This window comes from Dermacentor andersoni, chromosome 3 (genome assembly GCF_023375885.2).
Source record: "Dermacentor andersoni chromosome 3, qqDerAnde1_hic_scaffold, whole genome shotgun sequence".
Taxonomy (NCBI): domain Eukaryota; kingdom Metazoa; phylum Arthropoda; class Arachnida; order Ixodida; family Ixodidae; genus Dermacentor; species Dermacentor andersoni.
In genome coordinates this window covers 13162968-13190222 of record NC_092816.1, presented here as the reverse complement: position 1 = coordinate 13190222, position 27255 = coordinate 13162968, and the positions used below count along the sequence as shown (strand labels likewise).

The window sequence follows — 27255 nt, the reverse complement described above, 5'->3', positions numbered from 1 at the left end:
GATCTGTTGTCACCTCAGCTCTGTAATTTTTGCATAGGTTTTGCTATTCATTAGGTGAGTTATTTATATGCTTGGAAGACGGCCGCATCTTTAAGGCAGTACTGTCCCTATGGGAAACGTACGGCTGCTCCGGCGCCGGCACCTTTAAAGGGACAGCGCCATCAGGAAGGAAGCCAGCGTGGCGGAGGCGGCCATGGCGTCGCAAGGTGGGGAGCTGCCAGACATCAGGGACGATAAGCAGTCCAGTGCGTCAACATCGCTCAGTGGGGACGACACAACTATCGTCGACCCTGATGAGGAAGTGGCTGATATGGCGGAAGTGGTCAGCGACGGCTTCAAGGTGGTGAGTCATTGGAAGCAAAGAACGGTCGGAATCCCAGTGGTAGTTTTGCCAACAGAGAAAGGTGTTGATTTGAGGGAGCGGAACCCTACCAGGCTCTTCGAAACCATTAAAGTACTGCTGGGATCTGCCCCGATTCGCAGCCGCTTCACAACGCAAGGTGCTCTTTATTTAGATATTGCAACGCAAGAGCAAGTTGACATTCTTCTCCGGTGCTCTCAGATTGGTGACATAAGAGCTAAAGCCCGGCTGCCGCACTCCTACATGACTAACACATGTGTTATTAGGGGAGTACCAGTGTGATATTCGGAAAGCGACTTTCTTGACTACTTGAAACCGCAAGGTGTTCTGCACGTGAAACGTCTGATGCGCCGGTTGGAGACTCAAGAAAAAGAATGGGCTGCGAAACCTACTCTGTTGCGATAACGTTTGCTCCCAACACCGAGCGCCCCGAAAAAATTGACCTCGGTTTTACCAAGCATGCAGTCAAAGAATTCGTTGAACCTCCTCCCCGATGCTTTAGGTGCCAACGCTTTGGGCATGTAGCCAAAGTTTGCATCAAAGATCAACGTTGCAAACGATGCGGTGGCGCCCACGATTACAAAGCCTGCAAGGCAGATTTTGCTTGCGCTAATTGTGGTGGTGACCATCCAGCGAGTTTCGGTGGCTGCCCCTTCCGTGTAAGCGCCTTACACCGCCGACTGTCCTTCATTAGTGGTCCCAAACCACAACCTACTGAGAAGCGGATAACTGGAAGTGACGAGTTCCCGGCGTTAGATTCGGAAGTTGAGTTCCCTGCGTTAGAGTCGGAAGTTCGTAGGGTGGTAACAAGCAACGTCAGTGAGCGACCTGAGCCTAGCAAGACGGCAAAGTCCTCTGTGGGTGAGCTGGTTGTTCGATCTGCTGCAGAAAAAAGTGTCCAAGTTTCTCAGCGACCAGATCACAGCCAGACTCGACAACATGGAGGACATTCCCTCGCCTCAAAAGAGATGAAGAAACCAGCTGCAGTGGCCAAGAGTGGGTCCCAGTCCGCAACTTTTGTTGAAGTTGTGAGGCAGTGCGTACAGCAAAATAAGGAGCTCAAAAATCAGGACCTGTCCGACCTTCTGCGAGTTTTGTTTGAAGTCCTGCGTTCATATGTTCAAGCGATGCAGACTGGCACCCTGAAGAACTTTCTACAGCTCGTTCTTTCCTTTTAGTCCATGATTACCACCTTCGCAGCGACCTTTACCTTATAATATGGCTAGTCTTCTTCAACCTCGTGCAACTAAAAATCACCGAAAAGTGCCGTTTATTATGCAATGGAACTGCGCTGGGATTATAAGTCGATTAGCAGAACTTAAATTATTTCTGAAAGATACGTGTGTTCCAGTATTGGCCCTCTCGGAGGCTGGCCTACCAAGCGGGAGATCTTTGACTATATATGTCGCCCATAAGAATTGCAGCACAAAGTCATTTCCCGCGGGAAGTGCCGCCCTTTACATACGAAGAGAGATTCCTCATGTGGATTTGAACCTCACCGATCTTTGCACCGATAGTATTGAGGTAGCGGCTGTGAGGATACGGCTTGGCTTCCGAACTCTTTCTGTTGCATCCGTATACGTGTCCCCGCGGAAGAAGGTAGCAATGGACTTGTTTCTCCAGCAGCTTTGTGACCGTTGCCCAGCGCCCCGAATTATCTGCGGGGACTTCAACGCCCATCACTCTGTCTGGGGTGACAGGAACACAGATTCCAGCGGACGCAAACTGGTAGAAGTTATCGACAGTTTGGACCTGTGCGTGGCCAATGACGGAAGTACCACTTTCTTCCGGCCTCCAGCCTCAGCCACATCTATAGACCTAACCTTGCATTCACCTGACGTCCGAGTGAAGTGGTCAACTGCACCTGACCGCATGGGAAGTGATCACTATCCAATTTTAGTTTTTACTGCTGACTTCCATATGCGCGGCTCTAAAATTAGCCATGTTGTTAATTGGGACAAATACAGGGAGCAACTTGCATGTGTTTCTGGTGATGTGGTAGACAAAATGATTTCTGTTAAGATAGCTGCTACCACAGCGGTCAAGTTGCCTAATCATTTTCCGACACCGGATTTAAAACTCGGGAACCTTTGCGCAGAAGCGCGGAGCGACAACTGATGCGGAAGAAGGACGACAGGTACTTGAAGACGACCTTCAATAGGCTTAACTCTGCCATTCGACGCCATACGAACAAGCTCTGTAGGTCGCAGTGGGCGTCCTTCTGCGCTAGCTTGACGGTTTTCTCACCGATGACGAGAATTTGGCGAGTCATTGGCAGTCTTGCTGGTGATTCTCGTCCTAGTAAACCTTTCGAAGCGCTTGCACTGCGCAAGCAGAAACCTCTCGTGTGCTTGGCAGAGGAATTTGCTGATGAATTTGTAAGTGCAAGTTCAGGAATTCATCCCTGCGCTCTGCCTGCAACATCTACGTCTTTGATGGACGCCCCGTTTACACTTCGAGAGCTACAGACAGCACTCAGCAGCCTGCGGCGTCGATGTGCACCAGGTCCTGACGGCATCACCAACCAGATGATGCAGAACCTACCTCTGGAACACCGGAAGATGCTCCTAAGCTATCTCAATCGAGTGTGGGAGACTGGTGACGTTTCTCCTTCATGGAAGGTGGCTTATGTTATCCCAGTGCTGAAGCCCGGCAAAGAAATGACAGACTTGGCCTCGTATCGTCCTGTATCGCTGACGTCGTGCGTAGCTAAGCTCACGGAGAAGCTGGCAAGTAAGCGTTTATCTTGGTGGCTCGAAGATAGAAGGGCTCTGCCAACATGCATGACTGGATTCCGAAGAGGTTTAAGCGCTCAAGATAGCGTGTTGGACTTGATAAGCCATATTGAACATCAGAAAGCTTTCAGCCTTTCAACACTAGTTATTTTCCTAGATGTATCAAAGGCTTATGATAGCGTCCTTCAGAGCTCAATACTAAATAGTTTGCAGGCCATGGGCGTACAGGGTTATCTTCTGCGATTCATTCACTCATTTATCCGTGATCGTAAAATTCAAGTGCGGTTAGGAAGTACCACAAGCACCGAAAGGGTGGTATCGCGTGGTGTGCCTCAGGGAAGTGTTCTTTCCCCAACGCTCTTTAACGTTGTAATGGCTGGTCTTCCCGCTGAAGTGCAAAAACATTGCAGGCATGTCCATATGTCGATATAATCGGACGACATTTGTCTTTGGTTAACCGGATATCAACACAAGCGTTTAGCTCTGATAGCTCGACAGGCATTACTTTCAGTTCAAAATTACCTTCAAGGTGTTGGGTTGACTCTCTCGGTGAAAAAATCTGGCTTCATCATGTTTCCAGGTAGAGGAAAAAGGTATGCGCGGCTGAAGATAGGCCTTGATCAATCTTGGCTTCGACAATTGAAACACAAGCGCTTTTTGGGCGTCATTATTGACTACCGCCTACAGTGGCGACGAGCTGTGGACTCGGCTGTGACATCGATATCTTCGCGTCTCAATGTGATCCGTAGAGTTGCAATTGAGGAATGGGGAAATCACCCTTCTTCAATGATCAGGTTCCACGATGCACTAGTGACAAGTCGAATAATGTATCAGCTCCCTTTAATTTCCCCCTCGATATCACAGCTGGAACGACTTGAGGTTCTGCACAGAAAAGGCCTAAGAAGGGCTCTTGGCGTTCCGCAGACTGCTCCTAACAATGCAGTACTTTATGAATCTCTATCGAGACCTCTTAGCCTAGTCGCTTCACAAAGGTTATTGATGCAAATTGGCCGCCTAAAACAGACGGCAGCCAGCCGAGCCCTTCTACAGCGCCTTCGAAAGAGATCTGAGTCCCGAGCGTACTTGGCACTAAATACTCATGTGTACCGGGGTCTTGACGCTAGAGGTCGAACTAAGAGGTTGAAACCACCTTGGTCATTCGCGAGCCTCGATTGTTCGTTGACAATTCCTCAAGTACGCGCTAAGCGGAGTTCTCCTCTGGCGGCAACGCGTTCGCTGGTACTGGAACATCTTGAGACTGAATATGCACGTCATCTTCAAATCTTTACTGATGGCTCTGCGGACAAGGTCAAAGGATCTAGTGCAGCTGCTTTTCACATTCCCTCTTTGAAGTATGATTGGTCTGTTCGCTTCACTGCAGTTGTGTCCTCCACAACGGCCGAAAGCGTTGCCATTGAGGCAGCTCTAAAGAAACTACGGTTTTGTACGCCTCAACCTGTTGTCATACGTTTCCAATGGGTGCCCTCGCACATAGGTATCATAGGCAACGAGATGGCGGACAGCCTCGCCCATAGAGCGCTGTCTGGGAATCCATTGAGAAGAGTACTTCAAGACGACAACAGACTCTTCAGAGGAGCGGTGTTGTGCCACTTCAGTTCTTTGTGGAGCTCACCTCACAAGCCATGTGTGATCAAGGGTCTCAAAAGACACCAAGCCACCTTACTGTTCCGCATTCGCACGGGCTCTGCTCGTACCCCTGCGTGGATGTATAAGACTGGCCTGGCGTTATCACCATTATGTTCAACGTGTGGTGTGTGCGGTGACATAGAACATTACCTAATGTGCTGTACTGTGTATAACGCGGAAAGGAGGGTGTTATTCGGGTCCCTCAAGAAGACAGGAGTTCCTCACAGCTCTCTTCAGGACATTGTTTTCCCGCGCGGTAACCGGTTGTGTGGGAAGGAAGTCTCTCGCCTTCTTTTAAATTACCTACAGGACACGGATTTGGCCTCCGCATGGTGAACTGAGGAGTGACCATTTGTAATGGTGAGGTCTGTGTTTGATCATGTGATTTATTTATTTTAAGTGTCGCTACGGTGGAGCAATTGCCGGCAGCAACTGCAAGGCTAATCCCACCAGTAGCCTACAACAACTCAACTCAACTCAACTCAACTCACACCACTTATATAGCATACCATAGATATATGCATGTATATATGTATACCATGTATGTATGCGTACCATAGATGTATAGCAGCAGACAGCTCAACCGACACAGACATTAATTCCCAGGCTTCGAGTGGAAGCGCCGTAGACGAATCTGTGCCGAATGCGCTGCTCCACTTGTCCCGAGTGCTGCTGTGGGCGTGGAATTGGGGGCGACCACCGCATTCTTCTTGAGTGCTCGAAATACGCCGCGGAAAGAAGGAATTTTACGGAAAAACTAGAAAGTTTGGACAAGGGCTCCACTTCTATACATGAATTACTTGGATATAGAACGTTTCAGTGGACACCGATCGAGTTAGGTTAACGTTGGGCGAGGGGTCCCCTACACTTACGTACAAAGTGACGATATTATGCTCTCTACTGTAGACGCAAGCTGACCCGAGGTATGTGTACAGACGTGCAATCCATTTAGTACGTGTTATAGTTATACTCTTGTATATCAATGGATGGGGACTACGAAATGTATATATATCTTTCGGTTAGTCACATGGACATCCGTCAATGTGAACTCTTCGTTGCAGTGTTATGTTTGTTAGTTTCAGTGCAATTATTTTGTTCATTTATTTATTTTAGCATTACCATTCATATTTTTATTGACATGAATAATAGGAGAGGTTGGCGTATTTATGGCGGCACCGGCTACTCCTTGTCACTTAGCAAAGGAAACAAGTATGCGCAAAAAGGGAGAATAATGTAACAAAAGATGGCACTCGGTAGAAAACCAAATGAATAAAAACTACAGTCCAATAGTACATGAATCGCAAAGCTTTGTGTTCAGTACACATACGGCATATATAAAGTCAGATATTTTGAACAGCCAAAACACCCAACACATGTAATACACTGCAAGTACAGAACAGAATTATGCATATTGTGTAATAGTTGCGATCACCATATAAACCAATTATGAACCACGAACAACGTTTATGTTACTCATTTAGCGTATTCGGATCATCTGACACTTAATATTTTCCCAAAATGTTGGTGTCCTCTAAAAACTTTTTCAGAGCAAGAAGTGCTCTTTTTTGAAGGCCCGCAGTTTGCCATGGGCCAAGTATCTTCTTTAGAGTGAAGGGTCTTCTGTCTAATATCAACAAATTTGCTTGCAGTGCCCTTCTTTGTGGATCGTATTTCATGCACTCGAGGAGATGATGCACATCTTCGTCTGGATGGCCACAAGAACACTGCGGACTAGAGACACGTTTTATCCTGTACAAGAAGTGTTTCCTAAATGCAGTACCAAGCCGCAGGCGGTGCATCAATGTTTCAAATTTTCTGTTTTCTCTTAGATTTTCCGTAATTGATAGGTTTATACATGGGTCTATAAAGCATAACTCCGTGTTCTTAGATTGCTGATCAAACCAGGTAATTTTGCTGAGGCGACAGAATATCTGTCTCAGGAGCAGGCGGACTCTACTACGGAACAGGGGAAGATTGATTGTCTGCCTTATTGTGCGCCCGATTCACAGCTGCGCCCGCTGCAGTATTACCAGGAATATTGCAGTACCCGGGTATTCACTGAAATGCAATTACGTGATTCATTGCGCTTGCTTATGTATGTTCTTTGAGCGTCTCATACAATAACAAAGTGGTCAAATAATTTTTCTTATTGTTTTGTAGTAATGTGAGAGCGTCTTGCGAATCGCTAAAAATAACCCATTTTTGCGCATTCTTTTCTGTTATGAAACACAAAGCACACAGGATTGCAAACATTTCTGCCACATTGGAAGCTATCTCTCGGGGTAATTTAAATGTTTGCTCTAGCGCCGAATGCGGAATGATGAATGCTGAAGTCGGGAAATATTTATGACACGAACTATCTGTATACACGTGGATGTACTGGGGATATAATGAGTAAATTTGGAAGAGTGCCAGTTGCTGTGCGGCTGCCACGAACATGTCTCTCTTAGGTATAATCCCCTCGACCGGTAATTCTACTCTAGGACATCCAAGGAGGGTAGCTAACATCCGCTTTGCATAATTCAAATCTTTGTAATAGCGCTTAATGTTCTCGAACAACATCGTGAATTTTGCTTTTCATTGATTCTTTTATTTTTTGCCGTATAACAGATAAATGTAGCAACCGATATACTCTTTACCTCCATCTCTCCGTGGCAACTCCTATTATAACAGAACGGCTCATGAACAAGATGGAAGAGTTTTTAGTCCCCTCTGATTATTGTGTGCAGCTTTACTGCCACTTGGTTTACTCTCACTACTTAGATTTGTTTAGGACTGCGCAACATATTTACGAGAAAAAATTAGAGGTGCAAGCACTTTAGTATAGTCAAGAAGGCACGGAAGAACTTTCATCTACCCTTCGTCAGGTCGGTATTGGTTGTCTGACGAGATGCTTCTTCAGTCCCGCGGCGCTATACGCACCGGGCACGATCACTGACGGTCATGTGGCATTTTCAAGGGCCGGTTTACGCGGAGACCAGCGTGAACGACATCACTCGGCGGGCGCGCCGCACGTCTGACCGGAGCAATCTCATATGGGTGACTCCGGTGAGCTAGCGCAAATCGCGGCAAAGACCGTTGTAGCGTGGTAGGAGCTTCTACGCGACACCAACTATCCGAGACGGTGGACAGAGGAGTACTATAGAAAACGAGGGGTCTGTCCCTGCGGCGGCAATCGTAACGGAACTTCGGTGACGCCAGCGACAACATTACGTAACACGATCTCGCTAATGTGTTTAGCAAGTAACATGACGTTTTTTTTTTATTTTGTGTCTCAGCGAGGGACCAACTCTTCGAGATGGTTACCAGAGAAGTATTAGGGAACCGGGAGATTGATGCTTGTCCCTGCAGCGCAAACGTAACGGAACCTCTGTGACACCTGTGACGACGTCGTGTAACACGAGAGAGAGAGAGAGAGAGAGAGAGAGAGACAGAGACAGAGAGCGAGAGAGAGACAGAGAGAGAGAGAAGCAACTTTACACGATATTATTCTGCGCGCACAGAGGTAAAGGCTTCAGGGGTTGCGGACTTGTAGCTGCCGGTTCACAAATGTGTTGTGCGTTCCAGATCCATATAGAGCGGACCTCCAAGGGGCGAGCGCGCTCTGCTGCTCCCCGACGCGGTGCGACGTCACTGCTGCGCGCCCCTTTCGAGCCTGCGTCGCGGCGAAGGCGGTCCGTGGCGAGACCGAAGAGGTCCGCTCTTTCGGCGTTGACGACCCGCCGACACGCAACGTCCGCGATCTCGGACGTCCTATTATGCCCTGCTTGGCGAGGCGTCGCAAGGGCGCCCCGCTGAATGCGACCAGCCGGGCTTTGTGGGGCAGGGCCTCGCTGCTCCTTGCCGTTTCAATTGTCGCCTGCCTCTCCTCCCCTGCCTCGCTCACGTGTCCTGGTTACGCACGCACACTGACAGGCGCTTGCCTGCAGTGCAGCGGGCGTCGTGGCGAGAGCCGGCAAGATCCTTGTTTTGCCAACTGGGGAACGAGTGTTGCGCCTGATAGAGAGGAAATAATTAGGATACGTACGTACGTGCATGCATGCATGCATACATACATACATACATACATACATACATACATACATACATACATACATACATACATACATACATACATACATACATACATACATACATACATACATACATACATACATACATACATACATACATACATACATACATACATACATACATACATACATACATACACGCATGCATACATACATACATACGCTATTTCTCTTCAAAAGTCAACCGCACGATATTTCACTGTTAATCTTCTCCCAGCCACAGCGGGATAGTTGCAGGCGTTCGAGGTTTCGGTCATACGGCCCGCAGGCGTCTTCCAAAAGTTGAATGTTGCGATCATGTTTAGAATCTCGCCGGCAGTGACGCAGATGACTACAATTACATAATAAATATGTATTAGGCGACCTTTTTACGCGGGCAAAATTCTGGGTAAGATGACCGCAGACTATTATGGACCTCCTTCGGCTCTGGCCCGAAACCTCAGCGCGACGTCGTGACCGCTAAGGCCGAACAGAGCCCGGGACCGCTAGCTGTCCGGCTAGACTGGCCGATGCTCTAGGCTGGCGATGTGTTGTTACAAGGGCTGCTGCTCATTGCTTGAGAAGAGGTGGCGGTGGGTGCGTCATAAAAAAAAAGAATCCGTGATATTTAGGGGATGTTGCCACCTTTAGGCTCTTTTTGACTTAGAATGGATGGTGCGCATACTGAAAATAGTAGACCGATCTGGCACTAGACGTGGTAAAAAGAATGAATAAAAGTTAAACTTCGAGTCAGGTAACAAATGCAACAGACATCTCACAACAGAGGTCGCAAAGAAGAAACTCAAGGTAACATTGAGACTTCTATCATAAGGAATACCTTGTCGGATTTAATCGTACAATACGCCACCTCATGAAGCCGTCTAAACAAATTAATCGTCATGTGGCGAAACTGATAAAAGCAATCAGCATTGTTTTTGTTCTACCTACGAGGGACTTCATACCTCGCTGAACCGGCAAACGATGTGTGGAGAATGTGAATCTTTACGACGACGCGATTTTCCAGTAGCACATGCATATGTTCACACATGAACTAAACTGAAGGTCAGCGTTTTTTTTTTCTAAATGCAGTTCATGTTTGATACCATATATACTGAGACCCGCACGGTCGTACTAGGGAGAAACGCTTCCACAATAGAAAGCAAGCGTTCGTTGCACCCAGTAAGAATTACAGTCGCACAACATTATTACGGTGCTTTAGGCATTTCCTCACAGCTGAAATTGTGACTATACGTTTATGTAACATGTCCAGAGTGCGTTACGTTGCTCCGTGACATTTCTCGGCTGTGCGTCTTGTTACAGATATTGTAACACTTTTAAACTAAAGGCAGTAAACAGACTGGTTTATTGCGCGCGAACTGGGGTGGTGTCCGGAAACTAAAGGTTAAACGCTTTTACACAACTTGCGAGGAGGATGGTTCGCTGGATCCTTTTTGACAGACGTTTGCCTCTACGCACAGAACACTACCACCACATGCGGGTGGTGTTGAGAGCAAAACACTATACGTGAACAGTTCGCATTATAAGTCGTCACGAAAAAAGAAAGGAAGATGAAGATCAGCCCGACATTTCCATTGACGGTTTCGCGCACCAGCTGTGCCGCCGGCATAGCGCGGAGCGTGTGCAGTCGGCGCGTTGTGCTATACGCTACACGTGCACGCGTATGACCTCGGCAGTCAACGACGATTCTGCGCTCACTGGCAGGCGACCGCGCAACTGCACCGCCAAACCTCTCACGTGTCTCCTTAGACCTGTCGTGTAGAGCACTACGCGAATGCCGTGAAGCGACAGTCACGGTAGTTTACGACGTGCTTGGGAAATTTCTTGTAATATGGCCGTTGACATCAGCACGGTGTTATAGTTTAGCGTAGAAAATATCTGTCACTACCATGCACCGAGGATTATACAGTAAATCCTACTTAGGCTGAAAAATTCACTGGTTGTATTAATGCACCGATTGCAGATTGTGCATCGTGCTTGTGCACGATGCAGGCTGTGTGTACAGGCGCCCGTGAAGCGCCCCAACGACAAGGAGCGCTTCTGGCATAGACTACAGTCTTTTTCAACTTTACGTGAGCGGATGGTTTACAAATCCACATAAGAGAACGCTGCCTGTTACCGCTGGTTTGGGTATGTGGTTTACTTCGTGGCCCTCTTCTGTCTTTCTCGTTCAATCCCCTTCACTCCAGGCAACGCAGCCACTGAAAAACTACCACTGAACAACTTCCCTGATTTGTGCACACACTGTCTCTCTCTCTCAATCTCTTCAGCGGCCCTTTTCAGAAAGGTTGCCACTTCGCAACAGGCTGAGGTGGCTTCTCGCGCAGAATCAACCCGATATCGTTGAGATGGTTCATGTTTGAGATGGGAACTTTCCAATAGCGCAAGAATACGAACGCGAAGGGACATATAGCTATAACGAAGCACTGTCCATGTGTGGCCTTAGTATTTTAATAATCTTGTAATTTAAGATACCGTGTATAGAAGGAGACTTAGTCACTTCACAATGTGAACAGATGACCTATAGCTCGTCTGCTCGTCGTTTTACGTTGTCGAACGGTTACTACGCCTTCATTTCTTCACTCTCTCACCGTTTCGTATGACTACGCGATGATGATAAATACTGGGGATACACTGCGACAGCAGCCTGCGAAGAATACCTACTCGAGAGCACCGCGGATGCATACGGAAGCTCGCTGTTGGTGTGAAGGACAAATCCACCGAACGAGCCTCCCGTGGTCGCCGTCGACACCTCTGTGACGGCAGTGTGAGGCACGAAAAGCACAATGTTTTCGCGAACGGTTCACTTCATTTAACACATGCATTTAACCGCCGCCGCCACCGCAACAACAACAACAACAACAACAATTACGACGACGACGACGATGAAGCAGCCTGATCTGGGTGGGATGATTAATGTCTGAGACGGGCCCCTTCCGACAGCGCAGAGATGCTTAGAGGCTTACCTTGCCATTTTTCTACATTTAATAGAAATAATAGATTCACAGAAGTGGCTAGCATCAAAAACTGCTTTAATCGCCGATGGTTTCTTTTTCTACTTATTTTTATTGATTAACCTTTCAGTTCAATGATGTAGCGCTCATGACGCCACCGCGGCGACAGTCAGTGCTGGGGGCACGTGTTCCCTAATTACGTAGTAAGAGTCCCAGCACTACAGCGTCAGTTTCCAGACGTACTTCTTTAAGGTCTACCACAACGTACATCGACGCACCATACGCACACAGCTTTGCCCAAGAGCAATTATTATCAGGGCGCCTCTCTGGGGATAAAATATCGATGGAATGCCGACGACACTTCACCGAAAGTAAGGGGCTCATTTGTCAAAACTGACCCTCGTCTCGGAATTCCTACCGTATGAGTGGACATGCTACCGACACTGACCGTCTTCAATTCAGAAATGGCGACATACCGTCGCTGAAGTTAGTAATTAGCAAATAAATAGACGAAATTTTTCCACTTCAGGAGTCCTTGCCGAGCGGTGAATCCGACCGCCAGCGCCGGCAGAGACGCGCGCCGGATTACGTTAAAGACGGAGGTGCAAACCAGTTTATTGCATGCGAACTGCCTCGAGTTTCGCAAGAGGAAAGTCATTCGGTGCAAACTGAACTATCGAGATACTGACAGCTCGTTTGACTTTCAACGCGGATTTAATGGTGAAATGAAGTAATTAACCTGGCCGTTTGTTTGTTTCCTTATCGTTGATTCTTTTTCTCTCTTATATACGTTCATCAATTTAATATATGATATTCCGCCGCGATGCTCCGTTTGATCATAAGGTTGAAAGAAGATATGGTTTTTTTAGGAGCCCTTTGTTGGCGTTGGCGTCCTTTGTTCTTGACGCAGATCACTCTAAACTATTACACATTAACAATATACATGTTTATTATGCAGTTACGCCAAGACGTTAAAGCGCGCTCGCTTACTTCAACTATACGGAACGTAACAGTATGTGCGTAATCGTCTCAGAAGTATAATCCTTTCAGTGAAGCAATTTAAGGTCTTATTCGCCAATCTTTCCCTTCAAAGCTTATTCGTAGTTGACGTAACCAGCTCATGTACAATGTTATTCACCGTATCGGTCTTGGAATCATTAAACAATGTGCTGATGATGACATCTGCATATCATTCTTACCGCCTACGCAATCTTGTTGCGTACGCTATTCCAGAGTTCCAAGTTTCAAAACATGGAGTTCAACCTTGAATTCCTGCAATGCTTAGCAACGTTTACCGTGAAACAAAGGAACTCAGTTTTGTTGCTTTCAGTTAGCGGATTGGCCATTTACTCTAAGCAAGCTCCAAAATTGTGCGAACCGGCATAGCGGTCTCCGCATGTTGACAGTGACACGCTCTCGCGCATTCAAGCATGCGCTGTCAGCGCGTATCTGCGTGTTGCAAAGAGAGAGAGAGAGAGAGAGAGAAAATGGTTAGACAGGCAGAGAGTAGTACTAGTTGGCTACCCTGATCGGGGAGAAAGGGATACGGCGATAGAAAGAGTGAGGAGCACGAACGAGTTAAACCGCGTCCACAATCCAGCCATAGACGTTGATCCAGCGGTAGCAGTGAGCGTTATCAAAGTGCATTGTGTAGGCCCGTGATGAAGGTGCTGAATTCAAAGCGAGAAAGTTGCAAGTACGAAAATAAGTGGGGTGACGCAGAAGTGTGTGTCGTGAGCATTGCGCGAGCACCTCACAGACAGCGCTGGCACACAGCAGCCGGGCTTTGAGCCGATTCCGTCTTAACCTACTACGCGTGCTGATGCTTCGGCGTTTGGCTATTGCGTCGCGTCTCCCTTTCCCGGTCTTCCCTGGTTCACTTGCTCCAGGGCGACTGGTTTTCCGCACTTACACGAGTCGCCCAACCTATGGACGAGTTGGCTGCGTTCTCGCACTTTGTTTACGCGCGTTTTGGGAAAAGCTATTGGTGACGGCCTCGACGTAGTCGTTGGCTTTCTTGCACCGACTAATGGAGCGTAACGACACAGCCAGCAAGAACAGGAACGACAAGAACGTTTGCGAGACAAAAGCAAAATTTAGGTAAAAGCGACAAGATCATCAACGGGAATAACAACGTCCACCGACAAAGGAAGCCACACAAAAGATGGCGACGGTTCGGCTGGAACAGCAGCGAGATTGGAATGGAAGTAAACACAAGGAAGGGTTCCTCGCGCACTGCGGATAGATCAATGGCCTCGGAGTCACCGGATCGGACCCGGTAAATTGGGCAGGATCGCGGGAAGCTCATTTTCGTCGGCAGCGTCCGCCATCATCATCAGCCGCATAGCTAGGCCGGGCACGCGTGAGTCGGTGCGTCGCCGACTGGCGCTGCAGATGTGCCGCGGGGCGTCTCGACGTCGCGTGCAGACAGGCGCGCTCTTCGCGGTGCCGGCCTCGGCGCCCGTCTGCGGGCTGCATGACGGGCCGCTCCCCTGCTGCCGCCTTGACGTGAGGTGCGGTTCGCGAGCATAAACGAGGAAAGAGGGAGAAGAAGAGGAAAATGAAAGGCTGCGCCACGCAGAGCTCCCCAGATGAGCGCTACACGTACATGTTCACGCTCGCGCTGAAATTAATTTGATTTTTAACTTCTGAAGGAAGCCTAAGGAAGGTCGCTAAGCCTAACAAAACATCAAGCTCTTGCGAAGAGAAGCAGCGGCGGCCGGAGGTAGTCTCATTCCGTGGAGACGCTCAGCCTTCGCGAATGCTGCGTTTCGGTGCATTTGCCACGAGTAGCCAAGAATGCCCACGGCGGCATATACGTCGTGCTAAGCGGTGCGGTGCAGCACGGCGGCGAGGCCGTCATTTCTTCGCTTAGAATGCATCCAAGAAAAGAAAGTAGAACGGCCAGTTTATCACGGGAATAATCTCCCGTATAAGTTATCCGTTTGGGTCGCTTCCAATGAGCCGCCGCTACTGTATCAGGCGGGTGCCATCTCTATCATGCGCTGCGTTTGCGCAATCTGACTCTGTATATGGTATGCGGCGACGTCCGGGTGAGTCGGGTGATGTCCCCCCGGCGTCGTGGCTTCGCACCACCGGGCGTCGAATGGGAGGCAGAGATGGCACCGTGCCCGCGGTAAGGTAGAGCACGCGCGTGGTTGCCCTACGGGCGCGTCGGCACCGTACAGTCATTTCCGAAAGTCCCCAGGTCTTCACGTGTGTGACTACTCCTGGCGCTGGATCTTGGTCTGGAGCTCGATCCAACGGCACTCGGGTCTGCAAAGCACCCGAAGGTGACGCCGACACCTTTGCTCAGCTGCGATAGCTTATTCGCGCAGCGTTAAGGCGCGCGAGCGCTAGATCGTTAGTGTATTCGATGTGTATACATCTCGCTTTTCGGGACGTTCTTACGCATGTATAGCGGACCCACCTATTCGAGGCACACGCGTCGATTTCGATGGGCAGGAATCAAATATCGGCGATTCGTGTTCCCGACACATTTCTCGTCACGTGGGTACAAGAAAACACCGAGCACGGCCGATTAACGCGAGCGGCTACTGCCCTCTGGTAAGACGACGACCGTGCCGCGATTCTGACGGGAGCCAGCGCTGGCCCCCTCCGCCGTCGGTGCGCGTGCGGCAGAAGCGCGCTGCGCGTCGTGGGTCAGGAGGCCGCCACGCGAGCCGCGCGCGACGCGCGATGCGCTCCCATTGCGTCGATCGGCGGCGCTGGTGCGAGGGCTGAGCGAGCGCAGCAGCCAACGTGCCCGACCCGCGAGCGGGTGAAAGTGCGCGCGTCCGCTCTCCGAGTCCCCTCGGTGCCGGTCAGCACTTGTCTGCCGGGCACTGGGCCAGCCGGGTCACTCTGCCGGCCCTCTCGTACCTCGTGCACGCCGCAGCGTTATTCTCGCCGCCACGCCGGGAGCAGCACCACCGCAAGACGACCGCTCCGCGCCTCGTGCAACAACCGGCCGTTTCGAAACGCGCGCCCCCGTGTGTGCGCGTGCACTTCGGCGCGCAGACGACGACGGATCAGCGGCAGACGGTGAGTGGACGAGTGAAGGACGGCGGAATTTTTTTAGTGGTTGCGACGTACGTGCTGGTTCGTCTGCGGCACGGGATCTTGAGATTGATCCTCCGCAGCGAGCAACGAGTGTCGGTGTGGCGAACGTTTTGTCGTCTATCGAGTGCATTCACACTTTTCATCACTCAGTGATACCGACAGCTGCTCTACTCTGAATCGAGTCGTGTCAACGTGTACGTTTTTTTTATTTCTTTTGTTCCGAATTTTATTCCCCTGCACTATTCCTCGCTTCGTAATAACAGGTCGAGGAAAACTGTAATGTTTAATGTCCGTAAGCTCATAGAGCAAGAGAAACTGGCTCCTGATCATGGCAGTCGCTGTACACCATTCAGAACCGTTTCTCACGACCGTATTTGTTCGCCTGGAATGTAGACATTGTGTTTTGGAAAACTGTCTGGGGTACGATTAAGTTCAACGTACAGCTATTTTCAGAGTCCAAGACAGTCGATTAGTGAAGGAAAGCGATGGTCCAGATGCCGACGTCACTTCTCTTATTCTTAGAGACGGTAGGCCAGGAAATCCACGCTTCGGTATTCTGCGGTTATCGACTTATGCAAGAAAGCAGGAGGCATTGCAAGGCTACAGACGCGCGCCCGTAGTGGTTTCTCTTTTAATTGGACGCGTTTCTCGCCCGCTTTTTTCTGTTGTGGTACGTGCGCACGGTTGAATACTAATTGGGCATTCGCACTCGTACCGATTACAGGGCTCCACTTGGTCGTCGTGTTCTATTTTCCTTCTGTCGAGGGAATTCCAGCCACGCTTTCGCGATAACTTCGAGACCGTGGCAGTGACCTTCTTGGACGGCATCGCGTCGGAATTCCAGTCGAAATAAGCACACCGGCTGCCTCGACTGTCGTGTTCCCGGAGCAGCCGGACGCTTGCAAATGCCGAAACTTATTTATCGGTGCGTCATGTTTCACTTCTCGCGCATCATTGATGCAGGAGGATGAACCACGTACACGGGATTTGGCACTCACGGATTCACGCTTGACGGATAAACGGCATTCACGGAATTCCCGAATGCTCTGAGAAACTGATGCAACCCTGAAGAAAAGAAAAGTAGTGAAAGAATTACTTACAGAAAAACTTGGCGTGAAATGTGATTACATAGGACACATTCACCGACTATAGGGAAACAATCCGGTAAACGGCCCATCATTATGCACATTAAAATTACAATGACGAACTGAAATAGTAGAAAATGTCAGAAAGCTGAAGGGATCACAAGTGTCTATTCAAAATTTAAAGTTTATGCTAAAGAAACGCAAGTTGCTGTGGGACAGCTTTAAGAACAAAAATCAGCTAGGGGAAAAGGTAATCCTAGTTCATGACAGGCTCATTGTTGAGGAGTGAGTAAGTGAAACAACTTTATTTGGTCCACTATAGACGTAAGCAAACTCCACGTCACCTGGCTAGGCCCACTCGGGGACCATCAGGTGAAACCTGACGGCCCTCTCGCGTGAGGAAGAAACGTTTTATTGGGATGAATCGCAAAACAGGCGAATAAAGGTAGGAGAGCGCCATTCCCCCAAGTTGCACACACGACCTATCTGAGCACCTTATAACAAACAATTAATGCTACTTAATGTTAATAGCCGCGGCATAGTGAATAAAACTGAAACATTTGAAATACTCCTGCTGGCAACATGATCCGAACATGACTGTTATTACTGAGACTTGGTTGCACGATCAACTGTCCGATGACGATGTCTCTCCTCGACCTACACTGTTTTCCGTAAAGACAAGCCCACTAGAGGAGGAGGGGTGACAATCTTATTCAAAAACTGCACCGAGGCTGTTTTAATGAAAGAGGTAGCTGAAGTAGGATGCATATGTGTTAGGGTAACTTGTTGGGGTCATAGCTTTATTGTATATGGGCTGTACAGGCCACCAGATGTCACTCCGGAATACCTCAGCACACTGAAAAATTACATGGCTAACTCTGAGAATAAGAAAATTTTGCTATTTGACGACCTGGAGCGCCTCGACGCCTGCATTAACTCTTCCAACCATTTTAACACTGTTTTTGACATTATGCTTATGCGTGACCTGTTACAAGTAGTTCGTGTACCAACGCGCGTGTACAGGGCGCGCTTCCAGTTCAGTATTATAAGTCTTGTATTTCTTAACCGCAATTTCTATGAATATACTGTATAAAGAAGTAGGACAAGGTTTCTCTGATCATAATCTTGTGTGCGTTTGTTTTCCTCTTGTTCCGGTAACTAGCCATAAAAGTCCATCAGTTCGTTATTTCAATGACCATGTAAGGGCTAACGACACACGCATAATTGAACTTATGGAAACATGCCTTATACTGATTTCGATGACGCAGATGTCTGCGCGCTCTGGACGCGGTTTAAAGATATGCGTCTTTTCTCCTTAGATAAATCTGTACCAACCAAACGCAAAAAAATTAACAAACAAACACCTTGGGTAACTCGTAGCATTATTCAAGAAGCTGAAAGCTGGAAATGGTAGGCGATCCTAATCTTTGACTTAGGTGTCTCTTAGTGGCACTCGGCGTTGGCGTCCTTTAGGTTAATTTTAGGCGCACGCAACGCACGAACCGAACTCGGAGGCAACTGTCATCAGAGAGTTTTAGTTTAGGGGACGCAAGCGGCTTGAATGTCCAGGCATCGACCTGTTTGGCCGATATATAGACGTGACCGTAGGAAAACGGAGGCTAGTACACAACTCCCATTCTACAGTGCACAGGCGGGGACGTGTGCTTAACAGTGCAACCTTTCTTAGCAAGAGTGCATGGAGGCAGCCTGTGCCAACTTCCTATCAGTCTTACCGCAAATGTCTGATCATCTTGTAAGGGGCAGAAAAAAGGACTTTTACATCAAACCGACCTGCTACATTTCTGAGGCTGTGTGACAGTTTATGTACATATGGAATTACAGTTACTTATTTCTTCTTTTCGACAGGCTCTATAGATTATTCATTCTTGTGGACGCTCCTGATTTTACACGCTTAACAAGCTTCTGCACGGTGACGCGGACAGCATTCTCCCGAAAACTTGCCGCTCTCAAACGCTCCAGTTGATTTAAAAAACTATCAGAAGTCTGGTTAAAACAAGATTTCAAAAGTGCCGAAAGTAGAGCCGGAAAGCAATGCCATTCTTTCACCACCTTCGAATGTGCGGAGTTAAAATTTAAATTGGTTTTTCTGACCTTGGGCTATACATCCAGCCTACATGCTTATCAGTTAGATTAAGCCTCGTATCTAAAAACTGTAGCTCGTTCTTAGCTGGCACTTCACGTGTGAAATTTAACCCTCAGCCGCATTTGTGGCTCAGGGTTCCCTTCAACATATTCAAACAGTACCAACTTCCATAAATGCCGATTCTTCTACAGACCATGAAGTGCTTGTACTATGACACACAAAGAAAGACAAAATGCCTGAGGAACACGGCATGTCAACTCTTTCACCAAGTGTGTCGGAGGAGTGGTTTATCAAATCCCTTTGCCATGCTGAGGGGTTTACAAAGGACAGACTAGTCGTTGTTCCAACGAGAGAACAAGAAAACATGATTTTGCGGTGCGCAGCAAAACGGGGGGTCTTTCAGATATTCATTGCAGGAAGTGTTGGTGGAAAGCAGTGTTCAAAACACGATTTTATTTAAGAAAAAGCGGCAGATAGGCTCGAAAGGGAAGTGTATTGCCAGGCGTACATAATACTGCGTTAGCATATACCTTGATGTGTTCTTGACGAAGAAGGACCTTTGTTTCTTTGATGGAAACGATAAACATTGATTGTGGTGTATGCGTGTAGTACATTCGAGCATTTCTTTGTAAAGGTTTCCTTGCAATCCGTCAAGTTTAGTTAGGGGGTCTGCTTATCGGCATTTCTTGCCACCCTTGCCGGTTTTGCGTTGCGATGTTATTGTTCGACATAGTGCGCGCGCACGTCTTAAGTCGACAAGTGCGATTTGACTGGTCTTAGTGCTTTGACAATTGATAGCTGCAAGGTTTTCAAACTTTTCTTGTTAACGGCAAGAACGATGCTCTGTGGAAAACTTGTGTAGCACGTGTTGATGTTGAGCGTTTGTAATCGTCTGCACACGGCCTCTGGAATATACGCAGCTGGAAGTAATTGCGCCCGTCCTGTGCACTTGTATCTTTCTTGGTCCGTGCTTTTCTTTTTTCTCTACTCTTCAAGGTTTTCAGCTACGAAACAAGTGATCAGACCGCGAAGTAACATTCTTGAGCTTGCACTGGTGTTTTTCTTTTGTTGCTGCATTGTTCGTATTTGTATTGTCCACCCAGCTCGCACTTTGAGTCCGCCGTATCGGAAAAAAAAAAAGAAAAAGAAACCTCGAAGCAGTTTTGCGGGAAAGGAAGGTGATCACATCCGTATCTATCCGCCTTTAGCGAACAGTGAAGCGCGGAAAACGTGGACGGGTGTTATGCGTTTTGTGGTCCTACAAGTGACGCTTGGACTGTGATTGTTCTGATCAGGGTTAGCATATACGTTGTTTGATCAAGGTTAGACTTGCTTGTCGAAAGCGAAAAAAAAAATGACAGACAATATACAATAATGCAGCAACTCAACACTCGTCGAGGGCTTCCCTCTCGTTTCGCTATTGCACGACAAGCGAGGTGCGATTATAGCGTGCGGAGCAAGAGGGCGCGTGTGCTTATAGTAGACATGCGCGTAGCATAAGTAAACTCAATACGCGACTCTCATTCAGGGAAAAGCATTTGGCGTTTCCTCTTAAACATCGCATACTTCTTTCGCATCTGTTCACCGGTTGGTCAATCAGAGTAGCCTTGTGTTCTTTGCGTATATGAATAAGTAAACAGGAGTTGAAACTGCGTTACACCGTCTTATTCAAACTCAAGGGGACACATTAACTTTCATGGGCTGTGTTCGCTTTTCGTATGTTCCTAAATACGCTTCTCAAATATCAAGTTTTGTTCTGCTACTTTTGCGAAATATTTTAGGAACCCTGTGGCCCATTTAGTCGCACTTCCGTGCAGATCATAAGATAGTGCAGTTTAGTGTGGGGCTAGCGGAAAGTATGCGCGGATTCTGAGGTGGCAATCTAGGTTAGTGCTGACACCTACGAAAATTTCAGACGCAATGGTTACGACGCCGTGGCTAGTTGTGTTCATGGCAATAAGCTTGCGTAATTTGTATGGGATACTCTCTCATTCGAACGTGTCGCCCGGCATGGCCGCCCATGATCCTTATTTTTATTTCGTTGACGCGACTGTCCTCATTGCGTCGCGCGCGGATCGAATACATTTGCATTTAATCAGCTAATGACAACTGGACTACTGGGAGTTGCATTTGTCACGTATAAAACCAGTATCCACCACTGCGCATACTTTTTCGGCTTAAGAGCATGGATCAACGTCCATTACCAATTTATTTTTATTATAAAAGAGCGCGCTGAAAAATTGCGGGCTATTTCTAGAGCCATCTCGACGTAAAAGACTTGTAAATTTTCTGCTAAGGATATATGCCTCGCACAGGGCGTGTCTAAAGACTTGAGCAGGCGCAACTGTCTTCAAGGTTAACGTGCCTGCATTCCAGTTGATCGCATTGCTCAAGCAGTAGCTTCAATAAATTGAACCCTTTGCCTCTGTTCTTGAAAAATTACTGAGTGCGCCGAAAATAAAGGACGTCTAAAATGCAATAAAAATACGGCTTTGATTCTGGTTTAGCGAAAGTAGTAAACGTGAAGTTCAAACTACCAGAGGATTGTCGCCGTGGGGAAAACTAAAAATAAATAAATAAATAGATAAAAAGTGACACGTTCAGCTAGCACATATTCTCGAGAGATGTCGCCATGTTGTCCCTCACACACGATTTCTGGCCAAGGCTTTCGCTTCCACCACTCTGAAGAAACAAAAAAAAAAAAAAAAAACGTGCGCGCATCGTGCTGAATCTTTCCGTTTTACTCGCGACAACCTTTCTTAAATCCCGGCCACTCTTGAGACTCGATGCCTGCAATGCAGTCGCTTTCTTTTTTGTTACCTGGGAAGATCGATGGGAAGATCGGCCACCGAAAGAGTCGTCTATCCCAAAGCTGCCCTCCCATACAAAAGAAAAAAAGGAAGAAAGACGGCGAACAAGAAGGTTTAAAAAGCAATAAACTACATATATCTCTCTTTCTCCTCATAGGCCTGCGTACTTGTTGCGATAGTGTATTCGTCTTCCGTGAAGGTATAGAACGGACTGGCTGTGCTTAGCAGAGTCCTTGTTCCTCCATCGAGATATCGCGTACCTTACGAACACGTGGCTCGACCTAAAAGAAAAGAAAGGCCGGCGCCGCGAACCGTCCCGGGCGGCGAAACGTTCACGCCCGGCTGCCAGGCGCGAGCAGCCCACCGAGCGGCTCGGACGACGGACGGGCTCGAGGGACGCTCTCCGCCGTCACGCTCATCGGCTCCGAGAACAATGCGCGCCGCCCGGTCCCGTTACCTCGGTTCGGCAGGGAGACCATTGCCCCGACAGCTGTGGGCGACCACGCCTCCTCTCGGCCGCGTCGGAACCGTTTGTGAGCATGAGATCATCTCCTGCCTAAGGGAAAGGTACAGCGAGAAGCGAGTGGTGGACGATCGTGTGGCAGTTGGATTCGCCGCTGCACGTACAGCGTCGGTAATGGTGAGCTGTGGCAGGCTGCGAAGTCTGTTCGGTCACGAATATTTATGGCTCGAGTGAAGCACAATGCATCTCAATCTTACATAGACGTCACCGCGAGAGGCAGCAACATATAGTTTACGCGAGTTAGTGAAATCTCACGTCACCAGAAGAGGGTTCAGTACTTGTCATTGTATAGCACGTCGCGATACAACACGTTTCTGTAGAGGGAACAGCAAGTGGTGGCATTATCTCGTTACTAGTACTGAGGGTAAAATATGAATTTATAAATGTCATTCTGCTGTCACTGCTATTTCACCGTGCGTACTGGCTTATGCGTTAAGCAAGCTGCGTATAGATACCTGTCAGAGCAACTCTGTTTTGAAGTACATATGCACACACACACGCGCTGTGTCCGTACTCCACCAACTTCAATCTACACGTCCAAGATGTTTGAGATAACAGGCCCGGTACGGGTGTTTATGATGCATGATCAGAGGGACCGGAATTGGCCGGCTGCGCGAATGTGTAGAGGAAAGCGGAGGAGTGCTGCAAAAAAAAGAAGGAAAAAATAATCATATCCGTGTGAGCGGAAGCCCAAATCTGTGGGCAGCAACCGACGCGCACAACTTGAAGTCCACTAAATATTTGATATGATAACATTACCTCGTGCTCCGTCGCCGCCTCAACGTTACGCAAGTCTGTTTTGTGCGAAGTAGATGTCACTCCTGTCAAATCAACTGATATGTGCGTCTGCTTCGTTATGCAAAGGTCGGTACTAGTAATCAGGGTTTCCCAGTTAACGTTAGCTAAACTGCTAAAAAAACATTGAAACATACGGTACAAGGTACGATTTTAAGACCTACGGGAAGGAAGATAGGATTATAAGACTTACGGTATTCGATCGTCGGACATCTGAAACCCGAACACCGTAGATTTTGTAATCGCATCTTGCACCGTGATTTTTCAATCTTCTTTTTTCTTTTTTCGTCGAACATCTTGGCTAACATTAGGTGGGACACACGGTATATGAGCAAGTGCGACTTTGACGCATTTTTTCGATGATGGCACGTGATAGCGAGGATGGCAACTCCGACTAATAAAGTCTCGATGGACACTCTATCCTCATTGCATCACCATGTTCTCCTGCGGTATCGGCACTTTGGACTTGTCGGATGTGTGATAGTAACCAACCAAATTGAAAAAAAAAAAGAAGCACATTGTCAAGGCATGTCGCATATGGTGCGTTGCTTCAGTGCCAGCACTGCGCCGTTTTAAATACAGACACTGAAACGTATTTCGTTTGCCCGGCGTTGCTGCAGTGAAATATGTAACGTAAAGAAGCGCATGCTAAAATCGATGGGCGTGTCGTCTGCACGTAAACGGATCGCGACAGGGATCCCGGAAAAACGTTTTCCTGCGCCCCTGCCATGTGTCAGTGCGCTCAATGGGCCCGAATGGCCATGGAGTAGTTAGGTGCTTTTGTACGGCTACATACTGTTCTTACCTAGGGCACAACGCACCACTGATGCGGCTTCATTAAGCTATTCTATCTGGCAGCAGCGAACGGAACCTCGCGTCTCCTCTATTAGCTCTCTTTTCTGCTATTGTCGCTGCCGCTGGGCGGTCGACCGAGCAGAAAGCGTATCAAACGCGGCCGCCTTTTGCGTCGGCTTTTACGGGCGCAAAGGAGTGTCATGCACATCATGGGCTTGCGCACGTAAATTGAGCGTGCAATGATTTTTATGTCCCAAAGCGTGCTTCTGCGCTTATTGTTTCTCCACGTTAGACAATCAACACCCGGTCCGGCACTTCCACCTGAAGGCGAATTCTGGGTCCACCGGTTTCAGTGGCATCTCACTTTGGTCTGACGTAGCGGCCTGTACACGATATACCTCGCTACACGCGTGGGTTTCATAGGGAAATGTAGGGCTATAGCGTTCGTGCGAGCCGTCGGCGTGGCAGTTCAAGCACTTGATATAATGGTACGTGGCTGTTTCCTCGCGTCACTCTTTTCTGTCATCTAATGTCCATTCCAATGACAAACGCGTTTGTCATTTCGTTCTACAACAATTGCTGCTAGAGCTTTCGGTTGCCGCCTTCTCGCGGGAAGAAGGTCGCTCAAAGTCTATAGCGCAGACAGCATGTTACCAAAACGATTCGTGACTGCAGAAGCAACGCCGATGTTCCCCCTCCCTCTTTCTTTTTTTAAATCTGAGAACGCTAAAACTTTTAGTGTTCCGCAAAAGTGCCGTCCAACAACAGTGCTGCTTTTTCATCATGCGCTGCATCATGTAACGATGCCTTTCGAAACTCTCCACACAAAAGATACAATTCTTTCAAATTTAAACCATTTGCCGCAAGGCGGCAAGCTGGATAAAAGGGTCCAGGGCCGGGCGGTGCGAGCATATCACAGTGCTGCTGATACGACGTATTCTGACGTACCAAAAAAATACATATTGTCAGACATAATGGACTTTAGTCTCGCTTCCATAAGCATCTTCAACACGACGGAATGTATATACCACGGCACAATGACAGCAAGTTGCGAGCACCCGATGTTTGTCTTGTGTGAGCGCGCACACTGCGATAAGGAGGCTGGTGCGCGTGGGTGCGCACCCGCGGACGAAGATGGACAAAAGCGTCGAGTTTAGTTAATAAGCGCACAAACGCGAAAGACAGCTGCACGAATGAAAAAAAAATCCTTGCTGCAGCAACGAGACTGATCCGAGGAGTCACTGGAGTGCTCGAGTTATACACGCATCTAGCAAAACAGCACTGGAACTTCAGACAGAGCCGTCTTCTATCTCCGTCTTCACGCACTTTCAAATCTATATTTACGTTTTTACAGATCTAACACAGCTTCTTAAGATCAGCTTTTGCATGTAACACAATTTTATAGACTGCTTGAGCCGGATTTTTGTGAAAGGGCGATATTATTTGCAGCGCATGTTGAAAGGCATAGTCGGCTAATTAGAAAAATTTTAATAACCAACCTTTATACTGATTGATGTTGCGGCACATATTGCGATTTACGAAATGTAGCGGGTAAATTCGCAAGGCTTATCCACTTGGAATGAATTCTGCGGATGCCACCTCCATCGACGTATGCGTTCCCAAAATTTGCAATGTGATTAATTGGCGTTCTATTTAATTGCGTGCTTCAATGCACAAATAGGCGTTTTGTAAAAGTAGGTGGAATAAGGGTGCGTTTCTTGCGGCAAGTTTGATGGCGAAAGGCGGCTTCAATTATTGAATTGCAATATGGGTTCTAAAGTAAGTAGCTAAAAGTTAATTAGTCAAGTGCTGTTAATTGGTCGATTATGCATTTTGATTTCTCGTACTATTAATGTCCACCTCTTTGAACAATCCAGCTCAAGGAGTAGGTTTGAGCTATATGCCACAGGCGATTTTTTTTAATGACTATAACACACCTGACATATGCCCTGCTTCACAGATGCATGGCTGCATGCATTAGAATTGCATGGCGCCAGCGTGTCGCCGACTCGCACCCTGAATGTTCGATTTTTTGAGGGAGTTGTTGGTTCTGTTAGATTCAGTGGATACGAAAGCTGGGGCAGCCTTGCGGGCTCGCATGCTGGCCTCATCGCGTGCTCCGTAGAGCTCAGTTCGCTGTGATACGTGCCAGAACTAAAGCTCGCGTCACTCGACTAAGGAGACAAACAACAAAGCTGCTCGCGTCGTTGTCGCTCTATCCATTCATGTTTCCTCAGTGGATGCGATGGAGTGGACACGAAGGGAGTCGAAACGCCAGACCAAGTGATCACATTAGATTATTCTTCGTTGGCATGCGACAGCTGTAATTGCTGCAATTAGGCAGCTTGGCAGATGCTTTTGACCTGCAAGAAAAGTAGTCAGTGTGTCATTGCGGTGATTTCCTTTCAGAGACCAAGCGCTTTCGCGTGTCGATTTGAAAGCAGGCACACGTGCCGATCACGAGTACGCTAACGGAGGCGTCGATGACAGTATGAAACGCTTCGCTTTGTTACCTTAAAGACCCCCTCGACAGGGGTATTCATCATCATCATCATCATCATCATCATCATCATCATCATCATCATCATCAGCCTAGTTACGCCCACTGCAGGGCAAAGGCCTCTCCCATACTTCTCCAACTACCCCGGTCATGTACTAATTGTGGCCATGTTGTCCCTGCAAACGTCCTAATGTCATCCGCCCACCTAACTTTCTGCCGCCCCCTACTACGCTTCCCTTCCCTTGGAATCCAGTCCGTAACCCTTAATGACCATCGGTTATCTTCCCTCCTCATTACATGTCCGGCCCATGCCCATTTCTTTTTCTTGATTTCAACTAAGATTTCATTTACCCGCGTTTGTTCCCTCACCCAACATGCTCTTTTCTTATCCCTTAACGTTACACCTATCATTCTTCTTTCCATAGCTCGTTGCGTCGTCCTCAATTTCAGGAGAACCCTTTTCGTAAGCCTCCAGGTTTCTGCCCCGTAGGTGAGTACTGGTAAGACACAGCTGTTATACACTTTCCTCTTGAGGGATAGTGGCAACCTGCTGTTCATGATTTGAGAATGCCTGCCAAACGCACCCCAGCCCATTCTTATTCTTCTGGTTATTTCAGTCTCATGATCCGGATCCGTGGTCACTACCTGCCCTAAGTAGATGTATTCCCTTAACACTTCCAGTGCCTCGCTACCTATCGTAAACTGCTGTTCTCTTCCGAGACTGTTAAACATTACTTTAGTTTTCTGTAGATTAATTTTCAGACCCACCCTTCTGCTTTGCCTCTCCAGGTCAGTGAGCATGCATTGCAATTGG

At 47.9% G+C, this 27255-nt stretch overlaps 1 protein-coding gene across 2 annotated transcripts in view; it reads left to right on the top strand.

Moving 5' to 3' along the window:
- Nucleotides 1–27255, top strand: part of LOC126520591 (carboxypeptidase D-like) — a 175100-nt gene that overhangs the window by 48565 nt on the left and 99280 nt on the right. Inside the window, exon 1 of one of the 2 annotated variants that reach the window (XM_055065615.2) lies at nucleotides 15461–15811. The exons of the other annotated variant lie outside the window; for it this stretch is intronic. The gene's annotated coding sequence lies outside the window, so the exon portion shown is untranslated. Of the gene's footprint in view, nucleotides 1–15460; nucleotides 15812–27255 lie in introns of those variants that run through there. 2 annotated transcript variants of the gene reach the window in all.